Source organism: Thermobia domestica, chromosome 14 (assembly GCF_964235325.1).
Source record: "Thermobia domestica chromosome 14, izTheDome1.hap1.1, whole genome shotgun sequence".
Lineage (NCBI taxonomy): Eukaryota > Metazoa > Arthropoda > Insecta > Zygentoma > Lepismatidae > Thermobia > Thermobia domestica.
In genome coordinates, this window is record NC_137467.1 from 106,058,826 (window position 1) to 106,084,315 (window position 25,490).

The window sequence follows — 25,490 nt, forward strand, 5'->3', positions numbered from 1 at the left end:
TGGACGACCAAATAGTGTCGCCCGATTGACCTGGTCGCTCGGTGAAATGCAAATCGGCAATGTATGGTCGTTTGATGAGTACCAGGATAAATATATATATATATATATATATATATATACTGGGGGATGAAAATGGTAAACATTCCTTAAAGTGCGAACATAGAGCAATATGACACCTTTTAGCAAGGCCATAGCAACGCACAATGTGGATTTGATTGCAGTGAATAAAGGAATCAAGAATAGGACATACAGTGACTCACAAAACTATTCGGACACACAGAAATTCCATGGATAAACGTTGATACTGTGACAGACATAAATACAATTAGTGAGTTGAAGTATGAAATATGAAGAAATATATATTAGGCAACAGAAAAGCACAAAACACTTCATTTTAGTGCAAAAATAAAAGTTACTAATAACACTAAACATAAAGAAAGGAAAATATGGCACTACAAAACTATTCGGACAGCGATTAATGGTAACACAATAATAGTACTTTGGGATGCAGAAAGAGGGCGTAAATAGTTACTGTAAGTTTCAGAAACAACGTCCAGAACTTAATCTTTGTGTATGTGTATTGAAGAAAGCAATTCCAGCGTATTCAATGGGACGGAGAGTCAAGAACAGTACGTTCGATCAGCGCCAACTGATTGTCTACCACCACGCAAAGGGCAAGAGTTGCCGTCAAATTGCGGAAATGCTACAAATGAAGAAAAGTACGGTGTACGATGTAATCAAACGGTTTACTAAAGAGGATAGGCTCAAACTGTGTCCCGCGGGAGGACGCCCAAGAAAGTTTTCCCCCACAGAAGAACAATTCATAGTGAGAAAAGTGAAGAATCCTGGTCTAAGTGCTCCGAATATAACTGCACAATTGCAAACAGAGTTAGGGAAGCAAGCGAGTGTAGAAACTGTTCGTAGAGTATTGAGAAGGGCAAATTTTCATGGCCGCGTCGCGAGGAAAAAGCCGTATATAAGTAAGACAAACCAAAGGAAAAGAGACAGATTTGCTAGACAACATATAGAAAAATACGAAGAATGGTGGAATCGGGTAATTTTTGCTGATGAATCGAAATTCAATATATGTGGGTCAGATGGGAGAATTATGGTGTGGCGGAAACCAAATGAGGAGCTTCTGGAAAAGAATATACAAGCTACTGTGAAGCACGGTGGTGGACATATCATGGTATGGGGCTGTATGTCCGCCAATGGTGTAGGTGAGTTAGTGTTTATTGATGAGACAATGAATAAGGATGTCTATCTTCGCATCCTGAAAGACAATTTGAAGAAAAGTGCAGAAAAACTGGGTTTAATCAGTACTTTTATGTTCTACCAAGATAACGACCCAAAGCACACATCTCATGTTGTGCAGCTTTGGCTCTTATACAACTGTCCAAAAGTGCTCCATCCACCTCCCCAATCACCTGACATGAACGTCATAGAAAATCTATGGGACAAGTTGGAGAAGGAGGTACGAAAGACGCCCATAAAGTCTAAGAAACATCTGAGAGACAGATTACGAGAAGAGTGGAGGAAAATCTCTCCTGAATACACCAGGAAACTGGTTCAAAGCATGCCTATTAGACTACAGGAAGTTCTTCATAAGAAAGGCAAGGCCACAAGGTACTAACTTTTTGGTTTCATTGTTTTATTATTAATATTATTATCTCCTGAGCAAACTGTCCGAATAGTTTTGTTGTATTATATTTTCATTTCTGTATCTTCAAAGTTAATAAAATCTTTGCTTTGTTTAGTTACAATGACATTTTTTTTATTATGCAATCTCTGACATGTACTTCTGTATCTGACATACTTAATAGCAGCAATTAAATTTATTTCCTTCATATATTGAAGGTAATTTAATTTCTTTTCCATGTGTCCGAATAGTTTTGTGAGCCACTGTACGTGTTTTTTTTCTATTGACCAACGTGGGAGACGAAGGTGGTAAAGTGTGAACATAGGGCAATATGACATCTTTTAGAAAAGCCACAAATAGCAACTCAGATGCAGATTTGTTTCGAACTCCTGCAGGGAATAAAATAATCAAAAGTAGGAATACATGTTTTTTATATCGGCCAGCGAGGGGTGTGATGGCTGTAAACACCAACTAAGTGCGAATATGGAGCAATATGACATCTTTTAGCAAGACCATAACGAGCAACGCGCTCTGTCGATTCGCTAGATAGTTTTAAAATTCGTAGAAGAAGAAACAGTATTTTAATAGTAGTCGGTACGTCTGGCAAATGGCGAATCAATTGCGAATATTGTCATTATATGCATGCAATGTGAGAAGTACTATGAGATCCGAGTGATGAATGATAAATACACATGTCTGATTGTCTTCAAACTGTGGCTATAGAGATATTTAAGAAAAACAATAGATGGATCTCTTGTACATATTGGCCAAGGTGAGAGCTAAGATTGGAATTTGTTACTACAGTTTGAATTGTCGTTTGTAGCTGTTTTAGAAAGCAATATCTTGAGTGTTTAGAGCATAGTTACATTACACGATAATAGAAATTAAATGATAATTACGAACAATTCATAACAATTGGACATTGAATTTAATTTGTTTTATTCTTGATAAGCGTGTTACAAGGGAAATGTTATATCCCATTAATAAGAAGACAACCACTGCAGAGTAAAGCGTCTATCAGAGGAATATGTTCAAGCACAAGTATGCCGATAAGTTATCGGTGAACAGTGGTCAATCTGTTAATCGTATGCCTTGTACTATATATCTTTGACGTGCACTGAACAGTATATACATACATACATACATATAATATAATATAATATATACATATATATACATATATATATATATATATATATATATATATAATATGCACAATAAGACATATATTATGTTATATTTATTCGGCATAATAACTCAAAGCTATAGGACCCTATCCAAAACGGGTCAACCCAATAATTGGCATTAGTCTACTTGCAGCCTATTTTGCTATTGTAGACATCCCAGAACCACCTCCAAACAGGACAGACACATGCCTTGCAAACTACCTCTGAGAATTGATCAATGACGCTGCATTAGAGCCATGCTAATATACAACGAACACGTTACTGTACACTTTGATATGGATGAGGATGTCATGGAACCAAATGCTATCACCGACTCTGGAGAAGTAAATGAAACTTACGAGGAATGCGAAGAGCATCGGGTTTTGCGGTGATATGGATGGTGAGCTTGTGGACTTAGAATACAAGAGGGAAGTAGTTAAATTGTGGAAGAGTGGAACATGAGATTGTCGTTACAGTTCGTTATGCGACACTACAAGAAAATAACGTTCCGAAAACAGTCGTACCGTTGGGGAAAGGAAATCTCTTTAGGTGGAACACGCAAAGAAAAGTTGCGTGAGGTGTTGCTCGCCGTGCTACAGAATTTTCAAAGCGCAGTAAGTGCACATTTATCGCTGCGTGACGTAGATCTGCAGCGGTGGGCTTTCCACGTAAGACAGGAGCATAACCTCGCTTTATTTATGGCCTCAAAAACGTTGTTGTTGGCATTTAAGTGGGCGCACAATATTGTTGCACGTAAAGTGGCCAAACTGATAGCTGTTTACCAACATTAGGCAATGTGTGTTTCTAACGGCTTAACTAGTTATGGCCTTGCTGAAAGGTGTCTTATTTCCTTATATTCCCAGTATTTTACCACCTTCACTTCCCACGTTGGCCGATATGAAAAACAGGTATGTCCTATTTTTGATTCCGTTATTCTCTCCAGGAGTTTCAAGTAAATCGGAGTGTGACACTCGTAAACCTTCATTGTGAGTCGACGGAAAGGGTTAACTACCCTGTAAAGATGGATACAGCGGTGTTGTCGGTTTGAGCGTAGTGTTGCGTCTCATTAACTTTGAAACACACGTCAACCCGGCAAATGGCGAATTGTTGGAAATTGTTGCCAATTTTTCGTAACTTACAGCATGTTACTCAAGCAACACGTGCTGTTGTTTATAAGTAGCAGACGATACACAAAACCAGGAAAACACGAAGAACAGTACGACGGGAACCGAAGTGGAACAAGCCACCTGAAAATGGCCTATAAAAGTAGAGCCAAAGGAGGCGGAGGCATCAGTGGACCACTGATCGCTAACCCATACCCGATTCGGAGATCGCCTTGGACGAAGGAGTACTTCTCTGCCTAAAATCCCTGGAGGCTGCCTTGATCGAAAGGGATTCCTAACCACAAACCGTACCTCACGAGGTTGCCATGAGCTAAGGAGGTTACCAAAGGACAATAACCTCAAGTTGCTGCAAGACGCCCTGGAGGCTGCCATGAGCTAAAGAGGCTCCCGGATGAAACATTCCGTCTTTCACCTCTCTGGTCCTAAGGAAGATTCAGGATATTAACTTTGTATACTCAAAGACTATTTTTGTAACATTTTCTAAAATAAATTAGGTGAAGAGCTAGAGTCCCGAACTGTCATTGTCTCTATCCACATAAATATTACATGGTGCTAGGCGCGGAGTTTTGTGCGGGACGCTCTTTTTATTAAAAAAAAAAAAAATCTAATTAAGGCACAAAAACAAACAGGTGAATATCAAAATTTTTCTGTTCCATTTTCCCCCTCTTCTTTTTCTTCTTTTAGTGCGATTTTTTTATGCCGGAAACAAGGTCTGGTAGGCAGACATATAGATCAGAGGACAATAGTAGTATAATTTTTAACATGACAGAGGCAGGGTTGATATGTTTAAAACAAGGGGGATTGTTTAATTCAGTTTGTTTTAAACGTTTTAAACAAATTGTTTTAATTTTTTTTTTTTCGAATGTGGTTCAACGTGTTTAAAACATTTAAAATGTCAAATTGTAGAAGCTAATTGAATTTTCTAACAAACACAATCTATCCACCGCAGGATTTGTGCATGGAGTAAATTACAAAGATCTATGTTCTTATTATAACAGCAATTACTGAACGAAATTCTGCACAACAATGTCCGTATAACTAAACTAATAGAAATTCAAGTGAAGTATTTGAAAATTTCTTAAATTCCAAGAATAACGAAGGTTAAACACACTGTACTGTACACTATTCTAAAATCGAAATACACGAATTCAAACCTTGAGTATTTTTTCGTCACTATCATTTCCATAATAATGAACAGTTCTCATATCATAAGCTATAAGAAATACTTTGACAAATACAACTCAAATAAAAGAGCAGTGACTAGTTTACAAGGATCAAATGACACGTTTTAACTAAACGGCTTTTAAGATTTATCTCTGTCTGAACGTGAATAACTAACAATGATTAGTGTCTACGGCATAAAACACAATTAACCGTTAGACGTCAGGGATTTTAACAAAATCGTAGACTCTCAAATTGGGGGCTCTGGTGACCCCCTAATTATCATACTCATGATTCATACACCGTTGGAAATCTTCTAGAGCACAAATTCTAACGAGGTAACATCCATGCAATTCTCGCCATATTCGTAGAAAAAGAACCACAAAAATAAAAAATAAAAAATATGAAAAATGACTTTGCGGGTCCCTGACATCCCTTGCAGTCACCCTACGCTGACGAAGTGATGCTAATATGTAGGCCAGACACTTGTGACAATAATACAAAAAACGATAGCTATTGCTGCATTACAAAGCGAGATCAAAACTCATATCGAAATTCCTATAAAAACTCCCTGTATATCAGTTTCGAAGGGCTGATGTAGACTTTCGCGTTGGTGGCCCTGGTGATCCCCCTAATTCTCAGAGTGTCATGATTCATACACTGTTGAAAAGCTTATAGATCATAGGTTCCAACGAGGTAACAAAATGGTAGCCATTGATGCAATACAAAAAGTAACGAATTCGTTTTATGTAGAAAATATTCCCAAAAAGATGTTACGCGCAGAAAATAAATTCATTGAATGTGAGATTCTCTCCCGTCCCCCACCATAGTACCACGTTCATATATAAATCATTCTTGCCTAACGCGTCAAGTATAGGAAGAAGAATTATGCTTCTAGATCAATTTAGTGAAAGATATCTTGTCTTATATGCAACTGTTCTGAAAATAAATGTCAATTAGCGAAATTTGCCCCCTCCCCGCCTCGTGTATATGCAACAAGTACACATACAGATTATTATCATGTGGGAAACTACTTCAGTATTTCACATACCAATTTTTATGGATGTACCAGGAAAGAGTTGTCCCCAAAACCTGATGAAAAAATAAAATAAACCAATTATACCCTGCCCCCTCGGCCGTGTTAACTCCCTTACATACATAAAATGCATACTAGGGAAAGCTTCATCCCTCAGGAATAGATTGGTACCAAAACATCTATCTAGCTTAATTAGAGGCTGAGCTATTGATGTTTGTTGTAAAAATAAATGTAATTTAAGTGGAAAAAAAAAAGCTCCAAAAGTTGGCGGCCAATTTTCCCCCTCCCTACTCCCCTACATAAGCAACAAGTACAAATACAGGAGTATATTATGTAGTGGCCTACTTCATTGTTTCACATGCCAATTTTTATGAGTGTACCCCTAAGGAGGGGAATTGCCCCCCTAAAAACCTGTTTAAAAACTAATACGACTTTTGCCTCCTTCCAACCCCCGCCGTAGTACTCTCACATGCATTAAATGCATACCGGCGGAAAACTGCATCCTTCGGAAATAAATTGGTACCAAAATTAATTTCGTACCTTAGGTAGGAGCTGAGCTATTGAGGTTTAAAGCTCCGACGCAGCAGTTGCGTCGATGTTCATTTAAAGGTTAAGAATGCAGACAACCAACAGAACGTAACACAGAGAAACTAAATTACACATTCCGTGAACGGAGATCGGAAAACTCCCGATTTCTTTCTCTGGAATTGAACATTTGGACGGATCGAAATTAGGAAAGTTCCCGAAGTTTGGTATAGCGGTTAGATGGCAAGCAATGTATGGTAAAAATGTAATATATACACATATATATGTCTATTTAGGTTATTGTTTTAAACAAAATAAACATTTTAAACGTTTTTTTTTTTTTTGGTTTAAAACAAAGTAATTTGTTTTAAATGTTAAAACCGTTTTAAACGAAAAAACGTTTCAAACAAAAATACGTTCTTTTTTTATTTTTTATTTTATTTTTTTTTAACGCGTTTTTCAACTCTGGAACGGACTTCATCGAATGTGTTTTTTAGTACGCCTGATTTTACTACATATTCTGGCCACGTACATGAAGACCCTGCATTTACAAGATACTGCATTGGATTTAGTATTGCAACTCAAGAATCAAAATCAATTCCGGACGTTAACTTACGAAACTTTGAAAGATAAACTAATTACATTAAGTAGACCTAAGGTATCGTCATACAAGACTGAACAAGATTTGTTTCAGTTTCAACATTGCCGGAGGAATCTATAGACACTTAATTCCTGCGTAAACTGCGTGCAATTAGCAACTAGTATCGGACGCGTCGGAGGAACAAAAGATCCACCATCTATCACTAGGACTTCAACGCGATTTTCTTAATAAAGTAGCACTTGAAAGATTCGAAACAGTCGAACCTCTGCAAACTAAGTTAAATGCAGTAGAGTCCACCAATGATATTTTACGCAAGCGAGATCATATTGAACTATCGCAGACACTACATACGCTATATGGCCAAAACCCTGTACCAATCTACTAGCATCCATCATATTTACTAGCAAATTATCCGAGAATGACGTATCCAATTCAACAACCTTGCCGTCGTACTTTTCATGTACAGACTTTAATGGAGGCCGCAGTGGCTCAGTGGTAGAGCGTTCATCTCTGGTCCATGGGGTCCCTGGTTCGATCCCAGTTCGCCCCAAGTGAACTGTAAAGTACCCAAAATACTAACATGTATTTTGTAAATTTAATTTGTTTATTGTAAAACAAGGAAGCGATATTCAAACTATTTGTTTAGGAAAATAAAAACATCACACTACAGTTATAGGAAGTTTTCCCATACGGAGCTAGTAAAGTAAGGCATTTCATAAGGAGACCTGAGCTAAGTTCTACGCTACAACCAGGAAGCATCTGAATCCCGGAAAGGGGTTGTGCTGATTGAGTAGGAAGAGTGGACTCGAGAGTTGGAATTCAGTTTGCGTAGTGAAAAGACATAGATTGGAGATCATCAAAGCTAAGCTACCAGTGAGTATTACTTCTATTTACGATGTTGGATAGTCATGATGGTTAAATTCCGTGCCATTACGATTTAGTGGATTTTTATAGTTAAAACCATTTCGAGTCCCGATAGCTTGTGGTGTTATGTCCCAAATATGCAAAAGAGATGAATTATTTCATTTCTTATCCTAAGAAGATTAGTAAAATTCATCGACTTGTCTAAATACACGGTGTTACAAATTTCAGATGATCTACGCTTTGTCCCCAAACATCAAAAGTTTCTAAAATACTAAGTCATTCCAGTTTGAAGTTTGTAGCATACGTTATGGTGGAAGCATCCGGTTTTATCCAACAGCATTAATTAGATATGGTCATTTACCAATATTTCGATTTCGGAGCACTCGCAAGTTTTATAGGCCACTCAAGTTACATTAAATTAGATACATCATGCTTGATTCCGATTCCTCATATATACGAGAATGAAGCGTATCACGCTTCGTATAATTTATTTAGAAAATAACATTAGTTTGTTAGTTGAAGAAAGTTACAGATGAAACAACCTTGCAAATTTTAAAGCTGAGATAATTAAATGTTTCAAGAATGCTAGAGATAGTGGAGATTATTTCTCTACTGTACAGAATAGGATTCAGAAGAAACACGAAATCATTCAGTCGTTTGTTTATGATATTTTATCAATGGTAGACAAACATGCTCCGACTTTGACAGAAGAGCAGATCATTTCAATCGTTACAGCAGGGTTGAAACCGTACTATGTTCAACACCTAGGTTACGAGTCTTTTGATACTTTAAATGTGTTTATTCAGGCTGTGTATACGTTAGAAGCAAATGAATGTAAAATTAAAAATAAGGAAAAGAGAAACAGTTGTACGTATTAAGAAAGCGTATGAGAAAAAGTGTAGAAAAGGGAATGTAGATGTTCATCTGATCCTGAATCAGAATCTACGGTTACTGATAGTTCTTCATCCGAGTCCGAGGACGAGATTACGTCACATAGGCACAGGAAAATAAAAAGAAAGCAATTAGAGAATTAGTGAAGAAACAACAACACAGGGCTGAACACACTTCAACTCAGAACACAAATACACCTTCGTCATCATCTCAAGATAGTGAGGTTACATCTGCCATTAACCAGTTACAGAAAGAAATAGAAAAATTGTCACTGAGAATCAAAGGCGGTACTTCAGATTCACAAAAGTCGAACACTCACTGTGCGCAAAATAATTCGCAATCCCATCAGAATAACAAAAATAATTTTCGAGGTAGTAAGAGAGGTAGTTTTAAGAATAATCAGGGTAGAAACAATACACAAAAAAGAATAATCAGGGTAGAAACAATTTTAGAGGGAAAAATAACAATTTTCGAGGCCGAAGTGTTCGTGGAAACTTTAGATCAGGACGCGCAAATTATCATAACAACCAGTGCTGTTGTCAAGATATTAATATGTCTCATTCACAACAGGTACCTAGTTTTAATCAAATGCAGGGTTACATCACATGCAAAGTAATGGTAGGACATTATGTTCCTGTACAAAACCCTTCCCAAATTAATCAGGTACAGTGTACTCATAATGTAAACTGACGAAGTCTGTACATGCAGACGGTGGATGTACAGGTAACAAGAAAAAGGGCCCACCGGTAGAGATTAATAATGCTAGTGTACTCCGTCAATATAAACAAAAGAATGTTCAGGGGGAAGGGTACATAACATAGGTGTCCAAACTCGCGAGCCCGACTGAGCTCGAGCCCCAATGAAATAAGTGAGCGCGAGCCCAAGTGAGTGCAAGCCCAGTTGAGAGAAATGAGCGCGAGCCCACTATAGATTACTAAGCGCGAACCCAATCGAGAGAAGGGAGTGCGATACCAATCAAGAGAGATGAGCGCGAGCCCGAGTGAGTGCGAGCCCAGTCAAGAGAGAAAAGCGCGAGCCCAAACAGATAGGAAACGCATTCCATGTGCAGAATTGAAAAGGAAGATTGAAACAACTTACGAAAAGAAAAGGTCTGAGCTGTCATTTTATTGTTAAAAGGACTTCAGACATCTTCCATTAAAAAAAAAAAAAAAAAAAAAAAAAAAAACTACCTTTTCATCGTTATTATGAGGGGATGGTATTTGTTTCAGGCACGTTTGTTTTTGTTGTTATAGTAGCAACTTCCATTGGCTTTTTTTTTTAATTAAGATTATACAGTAAGCAAACTGCTTGACCTTGCAAAGTAGGAAATTTAAGGTCTAGGAAAGTTCGGTGTAGGAAATTTTTTCGGTGTAAAAAAAGCTCAGTGTAGGAAAATTCGGTGTACGGAAAGCTCGGTGTGGGGAAATTTAGGTGTAAGGTAGATTCGCTGTAATACATATTGAATATTATCACTTACGATAATTTACGACACTTCATATTGTGAAAACGAAAACCATAAAATGTAACGGATAAAATGTTAGTACCTATTTCAAGAAAAGCAAATTTATTTTTTTGCCTCGAGTCCAATACCTCTTTCATGCCTTTGGCGGGGTATTACTATAAACTACTTTTCATCACACAATGAAGCTGACACTTTTTGTCAGAAATAAAACAGTTACAACTATAAGTTCAGAGAATAGTTATAGGAACAACTAAAAACACCTTTCTTATAGTACAGCATAGAACATATACAAGGTGATTCTTTTAAAACTTACGGATTTCATTTGGGTCTAGAATTACTAACTGAAGTCCGATTTTCATGCGGTTTGTGGCAAATGACCAAGGAACGTTGGGAGATTTATGGGACTGTGTTTTAGTGTTACCACGAGGCGAGACATTTCTCGTGTCTCGTTTCGTCTCGTAAACGAGACGAGACAACCCTTTTAGACGAGACACGAGACGAGACAGAATGCTTGTCCCGTCTCGAAAATGAGACGAGACGTCTCGTGAAATGTTTCGTCTCGTCTCGTGTCTCGAAAATGAAAACGCTGGCGAGAATGGCCAAGATTGAAATTGCCAGTGGTCATATAGGTTGCAAAAGTCTTCCCTTTGTGAGAAAGAATGTTGAAAAACCTTCATAGAAAAGTGTCCTCTGTCTATTGAATGAAACAATCGTGATACATGAGCTTCCAAAAATATCATCCTTAATGTCTTGTCCCCAATTCCCCTTGCTGTAAACTGAGGAATTCTCATTTTTTTCATTTCTGGCTGGAATGGTGACAAACAAAATCAAAGACAGGGAAGATTTTTACAAGGTCAAGAAACCGAACTACCACCACCAGCTATTCAATTGGAAAAGTGAGTAAGGTCTACACTCATCACAGGCTGTAGTTGCGGTATTCTTTTTGCTATATGAACCGAAAACGGTAATTGAAGTATGTCATCTTGCAACTAAAATTTTGTCTTCTTTCTCTCTTTCTCTCTCTCTCTCTCACACACACACATAAAAACACACACATACCATTTTACCAATCGCTCGCTTATTATACAGCAGTCATGTTGTAAAATTCACCTCTTTGTTTGGAAGCCGGTCGAAGGACAAAGAAAGCAAAGACACTGTCGACGAACCCTTCAAATTGTTTGCTTTCAGCAAATTTATGGTACTAACAATACCACTGGAGGTGAAGAGGTTTTACAGGGGGGCCTTCCTTTTGTTGCGCGGAAACGTTAATCTGACCAGAGTGCGAAATTGCCCTCTGCTTCCATGTTGAGAGGAGGGGAATACTTCCCTTTCCTAGTGAATAATATTCATTAGGACCTGAATTATCTTCAAAAATGTTTTCTTACAGGCGCATAAAACCTTTCGAACTTGATAAATGTAAAGAACATTTGGTATAATATTCATGGAACTCCGTTGAAAGCAGAAAATATCATGAGAATGATCAAAATTCGAACATTGAAGAACATAATTAACAGAAAAGAAATAGGATACCCAAACCATATTTTTAAACCTGCTATAAAATGTATATCCTATATTTTTACTAATTCCTTACTCCCATGAAAGTATCTTGGGGGAGGATATTCTCTCCAATTTTTTCAGACTGAAATCCTTTTATCCCGTACGACTTCCCCCCCTGACACAATACGAAAAAACAAATGCTGTTAAAATCCATACACATGACCCTTCCGGGACTCAGCTCGGGGACTTCAAGCCGATGGTCTATCGCCGCAGATCGCTCGATTTGGTATGAAGATGTACGTTGTATGATTGCGAATAGATCACGACAATATAAGAAACTTTAATCCAAAATGGCCACCCAAAAATCAACTTTTTTTAGACCACTAGCTAATCTGGGTGTACTGTCATGAGTTTGTTACACAAACGGGGCAACCACCATATAGTATCACACATCCCGCGGTTCTGGGAACAGATTTGAACCATGGAGGTGAAGACTGGCCCCAAGCATTCTTTCGTCCGATGTGTCGTTCAGCTCCCATTACTATGACACTTTAAGTAGAGCTTACTGTGCAGTAACAAATAAAATTTCAATCAAATACTTTCCATTACTCAATAAAATTATTTGGTTCCGAGCTTTTTTAAAAAAAGAAAGTAATTGCAACAAATTTAAACATGCTAAAATGGAAAGTAGTTTTTTGATTGGTATGGGTTAACACTGTGAAACCTAAAGGCTGGAATATATGAAATCAAAGTGTACACACATATCTCTCTCTATTTGTCTATATACCGTATTTACGCGTGTATGCCGCGTCCCCGTGTAAGCCGCGTACCCCCAATTTCTGGAACATTAAAATTGAATAAATAAATAAAAACTCGTGTAAAAAGCGCACATAAATTTTCTGAAAGAAAAAAAAAGGTACAATGTGTTTTTCATCCTACTTTTAATCATTAAAATTGTTATACACAGAGACAATCCAACAATACTGTGATTATTAAGAGAAATCACTCCCGTGCCTAGCTTTCTTTGTCGCCGAGGAGCTGGAGCACGTATCACCATCGGACTAAATAAAGTCTTCGCTCCCATCGCTGGCATTGGAAATGCAGCATTTTTTAAAGCTGCGGACGACAAGATCCTTTGGAATTGAATTCCATTCGCACAAAAGGCGAAGTGCAGGTTTCTTAATTCGGCCAGTTGGCATAATTTCGTGTACTGCCGTTGCCATCCATTCAGTGTACAGTCGCCGCAAGTAGTTCTTGAAAGGCCGGTTGATGCAATGAGGAAAGATGAGCTGCAACTTGTCATTTTATATTAAAACTTTTCTACTCTTGTAAAATTACTCACAATATTCCAGTATTAGGTTAATAAAAACTCCCCGTGATTTTAAATTCTTGGTGGCTCAGTCAATTCTACATTTCCTCGTGTATGCCGCGCACCGTGTTTTTTGACTTCGTTTTTGTGCAGAAAAGGGGCACGCATACACTGATAAATACGGTATCTTTCCATCTCTCTCTCTCTCTCTCTCTGATATATATATATATATATATATATATATATATATATATATATATATATATATATATATATATATATATATATATATATATATATATATATATACAGACACTATAAAGCAAGTGGGTTGATAGTATACGGTAGTGTCGGGGATGGTGACACCTTTACATCGAACTGTGCTTGTCGTGTAAACATTATTTGACATTAGTGTCTTCATCTTCGACGTACCTATGAGCATTTTACTGTATATTCGTGTATTGAAACTGGTGAAACAAATTTCAGTTTCAGAATGTAAAAAATAAGAACCCAAGGTCGAGAAGCCTCAGACAACTTACAGCAGAGTTATATTATCTTGTAAACTATTTATCCTTGCCTTGTGAGCTTATTTGAATTTATTTTTAAGACCTTTAGGCAACTTTGGCCGAATGGATGATGATGGGGAAATTAGTTTAATGAAGAAAGTAGTAGGATACTAGACAACTTCGAGAAAACACACACCTTCGAAAAATGAAATGAAATGAAATCTTTGAGTTTTACGTCCCACGTTTATGCCGGTTAGGCTAAAGGAGACAGTGATAATGAGTAATGAATGAAATGGTGGAATGAAGAAAGTGGGAGGAAACGGGAAAACCCCGAGAAAACCCACGCACACGGTGTTTGTCCACCACAAAGTTCACTTGGCGGGGCTGGGATCGAACCCGAGACCCCAAGCACCAGAGGTGAACGCTCTACCACTGAGCCACCGCGGTCCCCACACACATTCAATGTTTGTCCACCACAAAGCTCACATGGCACTAACCGAGATCGAACCGACTACCACATACACCAGAGGTGAAGGCTTCACGGTGTAGCTACCGTGACATTTCTTGTCTTGTGTGTTCTGGGTAACTCCTGTAACTTAGTTGTATCTTGATTAGCATTGTGCAGCCTGCTACATTTTACTTTCGTTCCCATGGTATGCTGCTATATTTTTACGAGACAAAACAAGACAAACGAGACGAGACGGGACGAGCAAATTTTTTCGAGACGAGACACGATATGAGACGAGACAGTCTGAAGTCTCGTCTCGTCTCGTGGCAACACTACTGTGTTTACTGGTTTAAATTCATTTGAGGTAATATCGGCCACGCCTCTAGAAAACAACAAATATTCGCCACTGTACCGAATTGGAATTAGGTGAGGTGCGATGTGGAGATTAGAGGTTCTTCGTTAGTTGGCAGCCTCGCGACGGTCAATAAGAAATAGGAAACTGAACCGTTGTATTGAGAATTATACTGTGCTACTGTATCAATATGATCAGGACACAGTTACAATAATGTACTTTTGGGGCAACGTGATTTTATCGTTAAAAAGTTTTTGGTTCTGTTGTTGCTACACAAAGGGATTTACACCCAACTTTGTGTCACGTTCTGTCCCAGACAGGAACATAATATGGTCGTTAGTGAATAAATTGCAGGAAACAGGATCGCTTCTGAGTAAGACAGGGAAGCATGGTATCAATTATTTATGATGTCCGTCTTAACCACAGATTGATGTTAATATGCAGAAATCAAACCATTGGTCTGTTTATATATTCCTTCTCAATTATTTGTTGAACTTAATAAAAAGCTAAACAAGCTAAACAAATACTGTAACCCTATTGGCCTCTTATTCACTTCTTCTCCAATCAGACACCTCGGTTTGTTTATCTTAAGTTAAGCTAAAGAAGTACTGTAATCCTATTGGCTCCTTATTGACTTCTCCAATCAGAGCTCGACATTTTAGTTGCATTTATTTTTACAATTATAAGTAACATAATGATAATTAAATAAACTATGAAGATTTTGAAGAAGTTAGATTTAAACATTTACTTATAAAATAAAATCGTTAGAAATGTTTTTTTTAAAGATCTTCAATTTTCAACTTTACTCCTCCAGTAACCTACCTCTATTTTTGGAAGTCGAAAATTCTAGAACAGCATAAAAACTTGATTTTCTAATTAAATGCTGTTACATTGAATGCAGTGGCCTCTATGCTTCCCTAAATGATACGGGCGGACATAGTAAAACTAACTTCTCGTCATGTACGAGTCATGAAATATTAAAATCCGTCGAAATCTAGAATTCAAATTATTTCACGATCACAATTTTTAAAAATTTGTTATAGTACAGTAAAAGTACGTTCTACACAAAATTTGAACTCAAAACTAATACACTCATTTATCCTCAAAGTTGAGTTTTTAATAAATCCTACGGTCTACTACAACGAAATATGTATGATCTAATTGTAGCTTCTTTAAATCAAAATAAACAAGAGTAGCTCTTAAGAATGTTGAATACCTGCACCATCATGGTTCATGGGAAATTTAACTACTGTATTACATAATTTTAATATTTATAAATAAAAACTAAAACAAAATTACATTTATACACGGGGTCAAATCCCGGGGGGATGAAGGGGGACAGGTCCCCATCAATCATAGAATTGGGGTGTTGTCCCCCCAATAATCCGATTTGAAAAGTGCTTTTTGGTGATAAGTGTGATGATTTGTGTCCGACTGCCACAGAAGAAAGTGAAATGAAATTGATTTCTCTTGGCTTTTCCATTTCACCTTAATGATGTAAAGATTTGAAACTTCATTACATTAAATTTGTCATTAAATAGTTACTCTATTTCCAACTATTTGTTTAATTCCTGTAACGATTGCTATAATGCTATTGAGATCACCATCATATTGTTGTGTCATACATAATTGATATTCTTTCTTCATAGTTTCGGGGAAGTCATTATTTATATTATTTTAAAACAAGTGTAATAAAATTTTAATGTGGATCATTGTGGATGCCTTAGTAGAAACATATCAATTACAAATATGCCTATATTCAGATTTCAGAATGTGTTCACGGCACTGATATGTACCACTACTTCACCTAGATCGCCTGATATATAATACAACAGAGCTATTAGTTTCATCTACTGTAAAATGAGTCTCATCTCCCTCTCCCCCTCATTCCCAGAATAAGCATCAAATCTGCCAGCCTTCCAATGTTGGCGACAATTGTGCTCCCTTAATCTTCCACTGAGCATTGTTTTTCAACTTCATAAATATTTTGAACATCGCTATAAAAGAAAATATAAATATATATATATATAATATTATGGGAACATTCTTACCCGTCCCTCCGAAAGTTGAAAACAGATTTGCGCCGCTGCGTTTATATATAAGAATATTTTTAAAGCAAGGAATATTTATAGAAATATTAAATATAATGCGGATTAGGTATTTAAATAGATCACTGCAACCTTTCACAACATAAGGAGGAATGTTATCAGGACCACAAGATGCTTTTGGTTTCAACGCTCGTATAGAATTTTCTATTTCTTCGAGGTTTATTTCATTTCATTGAAAATTGTTTAATATATTACATTCGGTCCGATTAGAAAGCAAAGAGTCAACTTTTATGTGGTGGGTACATTGTTGTAAACTGTATGAAAATAATGTGCAAATGCCTGTGCTGTTTCATTAACACGTTGGATATCATGGCCATTGTATGTAAGGGTGCTTGATGACAAATGTGTTTTGCGTTTATTAAAACAACAGATCTGGTTTGGGTCTTTTTCGATAGAGCATTCTGAGTTTAAAATAAAAGTATTGTAGATTCATTTTGTCAGATTTTATTTCTTTAGGCAGTATTTCAAATTGATCGCGATGATAAAGTGCATTTATTGATCCCTTTTTCTGCTTGTTAGGGTGATACGTCTTGAATTTTATTTTCCTAATTATAAGTACACCAACATATGGATAACTTCCGCTGGTATGTCTTTTGGTTGGAACACATACAGAAAATATGTTGTTAATCATTTGATAGAAGTTTGTTACTGCAATATTTACATCATCCGATTGTGAAAGGCAATCCTAGTTTATTTTAGAGTTCTATGCACATCTTTTGGAAATCTGCTTTTCTAAAATTAAAACCCGATTCGTTAACTTATTTCTTGTGTTTCTGGAGGTGTTTAAATGGGAAAAAGATAAGTAAAACTGGGTGATGCCTTCATTAGTAACAAGAGAACACACTTTTATTATAGAAAGGTCGTTAAGATTTAAGGGTACTAAGTCTAAGGTTCGACCATTACTATTTTGAATGTCATTATGGGACATTTAGTCACACAGGGACATGGAGTTATTTAATTATTTACATTTATTTGATCTCAATAATTCATAAAACAATTCATATGTCGTTACAGTTGTATTCGGAGGAATGTATACTGCACAAATAAACATCTTTAGTGAGTGACTGGAGAGCTTGACAATTACATATTCAAAAGTTAGATCACAAGAATTTATATAGAATACATTGTAATTTTGATACTGGTATTATTACAACATTTTTTTAAAATTTTTTGATAGTTCAAGATTTCTGTCTTGAAAAACTAGATATTTTTTTATCAAAGAATTACCCATCAATATGACAGTCTATATATATATATATATATATATATATATATATAAAATTCTGAAATTATGATTACATCATAATTATTTGATTAGGGCTTTGGCCCGTAAGCCAAAATTAGTTTGACAAAAAACTGACAATTTACAAGTATGATTTTGAAGCATGGCTTCGGATACGTTGCTATTATCTACAGAGCACGACAATGAACATGCCTCGAAGCTTGGCAATACAATAAAACTTGAAGGTGAATGTCTGCTTTTACATCTGGGATTTACTAGTTTTGTTCTATACTTACTAATAGACTGAAATAGTGTGACGTCACATCCGTCTCGTTGCTATGGTGATCATAGTTTTATTTTCTAAACAACATGGTTAAAGACCATAAGTACAAAGCGAAACAGTGACGTGTTTACTTCCGGATTGCAAACATTAGAGTAAAAGAAACACTTGCACATATTAAAAAAAAAATCCAATGAATGAAACTATGAAAATATAGAAAAACCAAGCAATTAGGTAAAAAAAATTATGTTAAAATATGTCAAGCGTTGAAAGTGAAATGTTTCCTCTGCTATCGCAGATTTTGTGATTTATACGTTTAGATGTTAGGTGAAGTGTCAAAATATACTTAGCTTGTTTATTATTGGATATTTGATTTAAATAATGCTGGAAAGTTTTTATTTACTACCATAAATATCACACACTGCATTGAAAATGTGTAGGCCTACAGAATTAGTGTTTAAAACTTATGCTGAATCTCTCATAATTGGATGTTTTCTTGTTGAACTATCAATATATATTTTTAAGTTAAATAAGAAATATAACAGGGTGTCTATCGGTCACGAAAGTAACGAAAAAGTCACGAAATCAGAAAACGGTCATGAAAGTCACGAAAATGTCACGAAATTTAGCTTTTGGGTCACGATTTTTTATCTCCAAAAATTTGAGTAGTGACTAGGAAATTCTGTTCTATAAAACGTCAAAGTTCACCGGTAAAAATGTCTATGACCGGCTTTAGACGCTGCCAAATCGCAAGCAAATCATGCTTCTATCGCACGCATGAAAATTCGATCGAATTTGCTCTTGAGATTTTTCTTGCAAATCGCATCGCATCGCATCGCCGGAAACACCTACACATCTAGTGGTGGGCAGTTTGGTTCCTTTCCCGGAATCAATTCCTTTGAATCCGTTCCGAAGAAGGATTCGTTCCTCCGGACCGAATCCTTTGGTTCCGCAAAGTTAAATGATTCCATAGTTTTTTCGATTTGATTCCCCCAAACAAGGATTCGTTCCTCTCTGGATCGAATCCTTTGGTTGCGATGAACTATGGCTCTCCAATTCAATTCCTCCTTTCACCGTAAGTTGCCAAACCACTCTTATCGCCTGAGAAGTTGCTGCAATGTGGTGGTGTGGGAATTTGGAATGAGTAGAAGCAAAAGGAGGGATTGCAGTGTTTTGAAACATGTTCACAAGGTTCCATTTTTTTCTGATAAAGCAGAGATAATATTGCACATAGGACAAGAGCAGATACCGATATTATTTGTTTCTTTGAAGTTTTCTGTTTTATTAAAGCGTGTTGCTAAGACTTCACGTTGAAACTGTTAAAGAGTAACAAGTGGTCCTCTTTTTCTTCTCATTTTTTTACATGACTATTAAGCGCCAAAAAAATAAATGTTAATTATTTTCATTCTTACTATTTATTTAAATACGTAATACCAGCAACATCAAACGAGATCTCGGGCTTCCTTATGTAGGAGTGTCATTTGGGGAGGGCAAGGGGCAATTGTCTATCCTGATTTTGAGAATTACATATTTTTTTTTATTAAACTGTATAAAATAATAATAATAAACGTTACACGCAATTTTGGTTCTCCTCGCGGCAGACTAGAGTTATTTCCAGTGGCAGCTCGTGTGGTTTGAGGGGGGGGGGTGCGGTGGCTCAGTGGTAGAGCGTTCACCTCTTGTGCTTGGGGTTCCTGGTTCGATCCCACCTCGCGTCGTGTGCACCTTGTGGTGCACAAACACCGTGCTCGTAGGTTTTCTCGGGGTTCTCCCGTTTCCTCTCACTTTCTTCATTCCACCATTTTATTCATTTCTTATAATCACCGTGTCCTTTAGCCTAACCGGCATAATCGTGAGACGTAAAACTGAAAGATTTCATTTTCATTTTTTCGTGTAATTCGGATTTGTCATAAGGTTGTAGACCCACGTCACATACATTAATATCCTCGGTGCTGAAAGAGAAGCTAAACTCCCTTTCCGCAAAAGTATGAAAGAAGCGTTTTGAATTATGGGAACTCATAAGCAGTTTCTTTCACACATATTTCTCAGGGAGAGGCAAAAGGAGTTGAGTTTGTTGAGTTTATCGTCCCTTTCAGTAGCTAGGTTATATGAGATGGGATCTACTGATTAATGTGGAATCCGAACCACATAATCTTCCGCCGGGAATCGAACCCGGGTTTTCCACGCCAAAGGAGCGTACGATAACCGCTTAGCCACGAATGAGCTCGAGAGGGAAATGGATAAGGTAAGTAAATCACTATTTCATATCATTCTTGTGCAGGGCATGACCTTTAGGAAATAGTCACAATTTTCTGGATGAATGCCAGAAGGGGGAGAATCTGTAAGGTTTAGGTTCCATTTTTTTATAGCTCGTATTTGTTAAATACAGATGACATATGATTCCCTAGTCTTTTTTAGAATTTCATTCCATTTTTTAATGCTGATTGTGAAACAACAAGGCCCTCTTTGATGACAACAAGCGCAACAATTGGATTCCTTCAGCATCTTAACAGATGAGTTTCCTTATCATGAATTATCTTATAAAAATCTTTTATTTCAGTTTAATATCAACGATTATGCCCTTTAGGCTAAAGGAGACGATGGTTGAAGCAAGTGAATGATAATGGAAGAATTGGTGAAATCAGAAAGTGCGAGAAAACGGCAGGACTGGATTAACCCATCTGGAGGCCCGGGGCTTTTAAAAATATGTGGCCCCTGTTGACTTCACTTAACATATTTTTGTGAAAGTGCAGTAGGAAAGTTAAATGAATATGTTTCATATTTGTGGTCATATTTTGTTTTGATGATGATGATTGTATCTTCATTACTCTTTTTAGATAGCCAGTTGAGATCTTAATCAGAGAGGAGGCTCGGGGCTATAACCCTCCTAAGCCTCCCCTTAATCCGGCCCTGGAAAACGGAAATACCCAAGGAAATCCACGGACACAATGTTGTCCACCACTAAATACTTGGCCCGTGATCGAACCAGGGACCCTGCACACCAGAGGTAAGGGCTTTACCATGCCCACTATTTTATAAAAAGTATAGCAAATTAACGTTGATTGAAGGTCGTAACCAAGAAAGGTATTGTGGATCAAGACAAGGTCTCAGATTCTGGGGGCCCGGGACCCCAAATGCTTATGTTGGCCCCATGTATTTTTATGAATATGAATTTTTATATGTATTTTTTTTTTATTTTCACGTATTGTTACATGTATTTTTTAATGAATATGCAATATTTGGTATAATTTAAATTAAATTTCTCTTAAAATTCTCGTATATACCTTTTTAGACCCTTGTCTGCAACCACACATTTGGATGGGCCCCTCCCAAAGTTAGAGAAATCGGCACCTGTCTCATCTCGTTTTGTAAATTAATATATAGAATTAATGCCCTCATATTCTCTTAATTTTATCTAAAAATTGTCATAATCCTTCCGCTCTACGAGAGATCCACGAAGGATGTGAAATAAAAACATTTAAAGTAGGGTCTATACTTCTTAATTGGAGAACATTGTGTATAAACTTGGTATCTTTTAACGTTGAAAAATGTTCATTATGTTTCTACAAACATTTTATCAATTTAGTGTTGAAATGAAATGAAATTTTGAGTTTTACGTCCCACGGTTATGCCGGTTAGGCTAAAGGAGACGGTGATAATGAGTAATGAATGAAATGGTGGAATGAAGAAAGTGGGAGGAAACGGGAGAACCCCGAGAAAACCCACGCACACGGTGTTTGTCCACCACAAAGTTCACTTGGCGGGAACAGGGTTTGAACCCGAGACCCCTAGCACCAATTTAGTGTTGGAGATTTAAGACTTATATGAACTAGTGTTGCGCACGAAACTCGAGAAATGTCTTGTTTTGCCTCGAAAAAGAGACGAGAAATGTCACTGTTCTTGTCTCATCTTGAGTTTGAAAATGTATTTCTTGTATTGTTTACGAGACAAGACGAGAAAAATCACGAGTCACGTGAGCAAAGGATTTCTCGAGCTGCAACCAGTGACGTCACCAACTTTAACATCTTGGGGGAGAGGAGCAAACGGAGAGGCGGATAAAATTTGGGACGAGTGTTTTCTTGTAAACCGAAAAGATTAGTTCTCTATTACTTTACCTACATACAATAAATACATGTCTGGGGGGTAGGTCTTGCCACTCAGGAATACTCACCCTCTTTCCGGCGTCGTCACTGGTCTGCAACTCTGCGTTTCTGTATTACTTTTGGTGTAACACTCACATAAAATGGAAGCACTTGTATAAAACTATACTGCTATTGCAATAGACGATACACCGTTTTATACGTCATGAAATAAGTCTGTACTTGACTGAGAGCTATTCGTTCAGCTATGGTTCTAGCTGAAAAGTTCTTTTAAAATGTGTCCCTTTCCAGGGAGGTCCACGGAGGGATTTTAGGGCACAGGCTTCATTCATGAAAATATTTGGGATTCATAATTATTCACTGAAAATTTTGCAATCAAACTGTAGAATGGTAAATTTGAAGGTTGTGCCCAAGTCTTTTAGGGAAATGAACATCCCTGCTTCGTAAGAAGTAGATCAGTTGCCGAATTGAGTTTAGTCCACGGGTCAGGTACGCTTCCTTTAGATTTTTGAACAATACATCTAAATTAGTCCTAGAAAAGAATTAGTTATAATGAAATAAAATGGAAAACTTGTTCGGTATAGTTGTAAAAACACTTAATGTCCCTCTTTCCAACTACGAATTCATTGTATCAAATTTCGACTTGCTTGTACTTTTCCTCTTCGTGGTCGAGAATTGTTAGTGCACCTACTCTTCGTGTAAGTGGTCCCGGGTTTGATACCGGTGAGGATATTTGACTTGGATAGAAGTCCCATCTTGTCCATTAAATCCTATTTCATATTATTTTGGCGTACTAATCTTCCTCCACTTTTAGTACAACTTAGTGCGTGTAACCCTTTTTCATCTGCTTCTGCATGTACATGTAAATGTATGGCAGATATTTACTCCCAGACGCAAAGCTACACATATTTGAAACACTTAGTTATCTAAAAAGGTTCCAATTGTTTTAGATGGCGTGGCTTGCAACCAAGCACCGGTCTCTTTTTTTCTGTAAAGCTTTCATACGCACAGTGTCAATTATACTTTCAGGAATTCTATCAGGGGTGGAAATTGGAGTGGGGAGTATGCTATTAATCAACCCATTTCATAGGGTTGCGGACGGGAGCAGGAAAATTTGGTGTACGGAAAATTCGGTGTGGGGAATTCTAGATGTAAAGAAAGATTTGTTGTAGTAGACCGTAGAATCCAGTAGAAACTTAAGTTTGAAGATAAAGGAGCGTATTAGTTTTAATTTCGAACTATGTGTAGAATTTACTTTTACTGTTTACTAGAAGGAATTTAAAAAAATGTGTTTCTGACATAATTTGAATTCTAGATTTCGACGGATTTAAACATTTCATGGCCCCTACACGACGAGAAATTTGTTTTTCGATGTTTGTTCGTTTGATTTAGCGAAGCGACTATCGCTACCAATCGACGTTTAATTTAAAACTTAAGTTTTTGTGCTGTTTCAGAGAGTGTCTCCTAGAATTTTGTACTTCCAAAGATAAATGTAGGGTACTTGACGCGTAAAGTTGAAAATTGCAGATTTTTCAAAAATGTTCTAATGATTTTATGTCTATTTTATAAATAAACTAGCCTTTAGCTAGCTAGGGGCTCCGCCCACAGGCTCCCAAGTCTGCTCGGCCTACGGCCTCGCATTTCTTATCTATCGGCCCTTGCATCAACAGTGAATTTCGTGAACTTGCTCTTCATATGTAGAAAGAAATCTTTTTCCCTCGGATCACGATTCCTTGGATGTTTCTTTCGATTTCCTCCCCTCCACTACTACAAACCAGCCCCTCAAAAGTAGGTCACAACTTCTATGGAAGAAAGCCCCCTGGGGTGACATCTGCCGGGCTATTGAACTGTTTCCTTGGTGTTTGTTAGAGGTAGGAACTGTTGACGACGCTGTGGACTTATTTACATCCGTTGTCCACTCAGCCATAAAGGACTTTGTGCCGGTGAAAGCATCAAAATCGAACAGGTTTCCGGTCTGGTACGACAATGAACTTCGTGACCTTCTTAAAAACAAAAAGCTTGCCTGGACTCTATGGAAATCACATCCGAGTGACTACACATATAAAAACTTTGCTAGAATTAGAAGTCTTGCCAAGAAGGTACAGCGACGTAAATATTTTGAATACATGGACTCAATTGGTGATTTTACTGTTAGTAACCCTAAAGTCTTTTGGTCTGTAATTAAATCTAGAACAAAATCTCCGGGCATACCGGCAACAATTCAAGATGAAAATACTGAAGCGAGTGATGATCAAAGACCAGACCTCTTCAATAACTACTTCTGCAAAACATTTACTTCCCTTTCCTCTACAACCCATCTCCCCCCTCTCCATCCCATCTGTTCGGACACCTTATCCATTCTCTCTACCACCCCGGGCGAAGTTCTGGCTCTCTTGCTATCGTTATCTCCACATAGATCACTTGGACCTGATAAAATTAGTCCTCTCTTTCTCAACAAAACTGCTTCAGTTATTGCGGTTCCTTTATCTATCTTATTCAATAGATGCTTCAAGGAAGGGTATTATCCCACCAGTTGGAAACTGGCTCACGTGACCCCAATATATAAATCAGGACTTAAAGATCATGTATCCTCCTATAGGCCAATATCTCTTCTTTCTGTAATATCAATTATCTGCGAAAAAATAATTAAAGACAGGCTACTTAAATTCACCTCACCTTACATCCATAGTTCTCAGCACGGCTTTCTACCGAAAAGCTCAAGTCTCTCAAACTTAAGTACTCTTCTTTCCTGTGCAGTCAAATGTATGAATAACAATACTCAATTAGATGTTATCTACTTTGATCTCTCGAAGGCCTTTGATTCTGTCAGTCACATTCATCTTCTTCATAAACTCTCCAATAGATTTAATGTACATGGCAAATTTCTCTCTCTAATCACAAGCTACTTGAAGGACCGTAAACAGAGAGTTGTTCTTTCAGGGGCGACTTCTAACCTCCAACCCGTGATCTCAGGGGTGCCTCAGGGGAGTGTACTTGGGCCTCTACTGTTTGTCCTGTATATGGATGATCTCTACACGTACTTATCAGCTCAACCTAGTGGCCTTCTGCTTTTTGCTGATGATTGTAAGTTATACAGAGAAATATCGTGTCTCCATGACACAATTGCTCTACAGGAAGACATAAATTACCTTACAGGCTGGTGTGAAATGTGGCACTTGAAACTCAACAGTAAGAAATG

At 37.3% G+C, this 25,490-nt stretch overlaps 1 protein-coding gene across 2 annotated transcripts in view; it reads left to right on the forward strand.

The window, feature by feature from the left end:
* Positions 1-25,490, forward strand: part of LOC145670279 (putative cytosolic Fe-S cluster assembly factor AAEL012261) — a 262,772-nt gene that overhangs the window by 41,713 nt on the left and 195,569 nt on the right. The window lies entirely within an intron of this gene.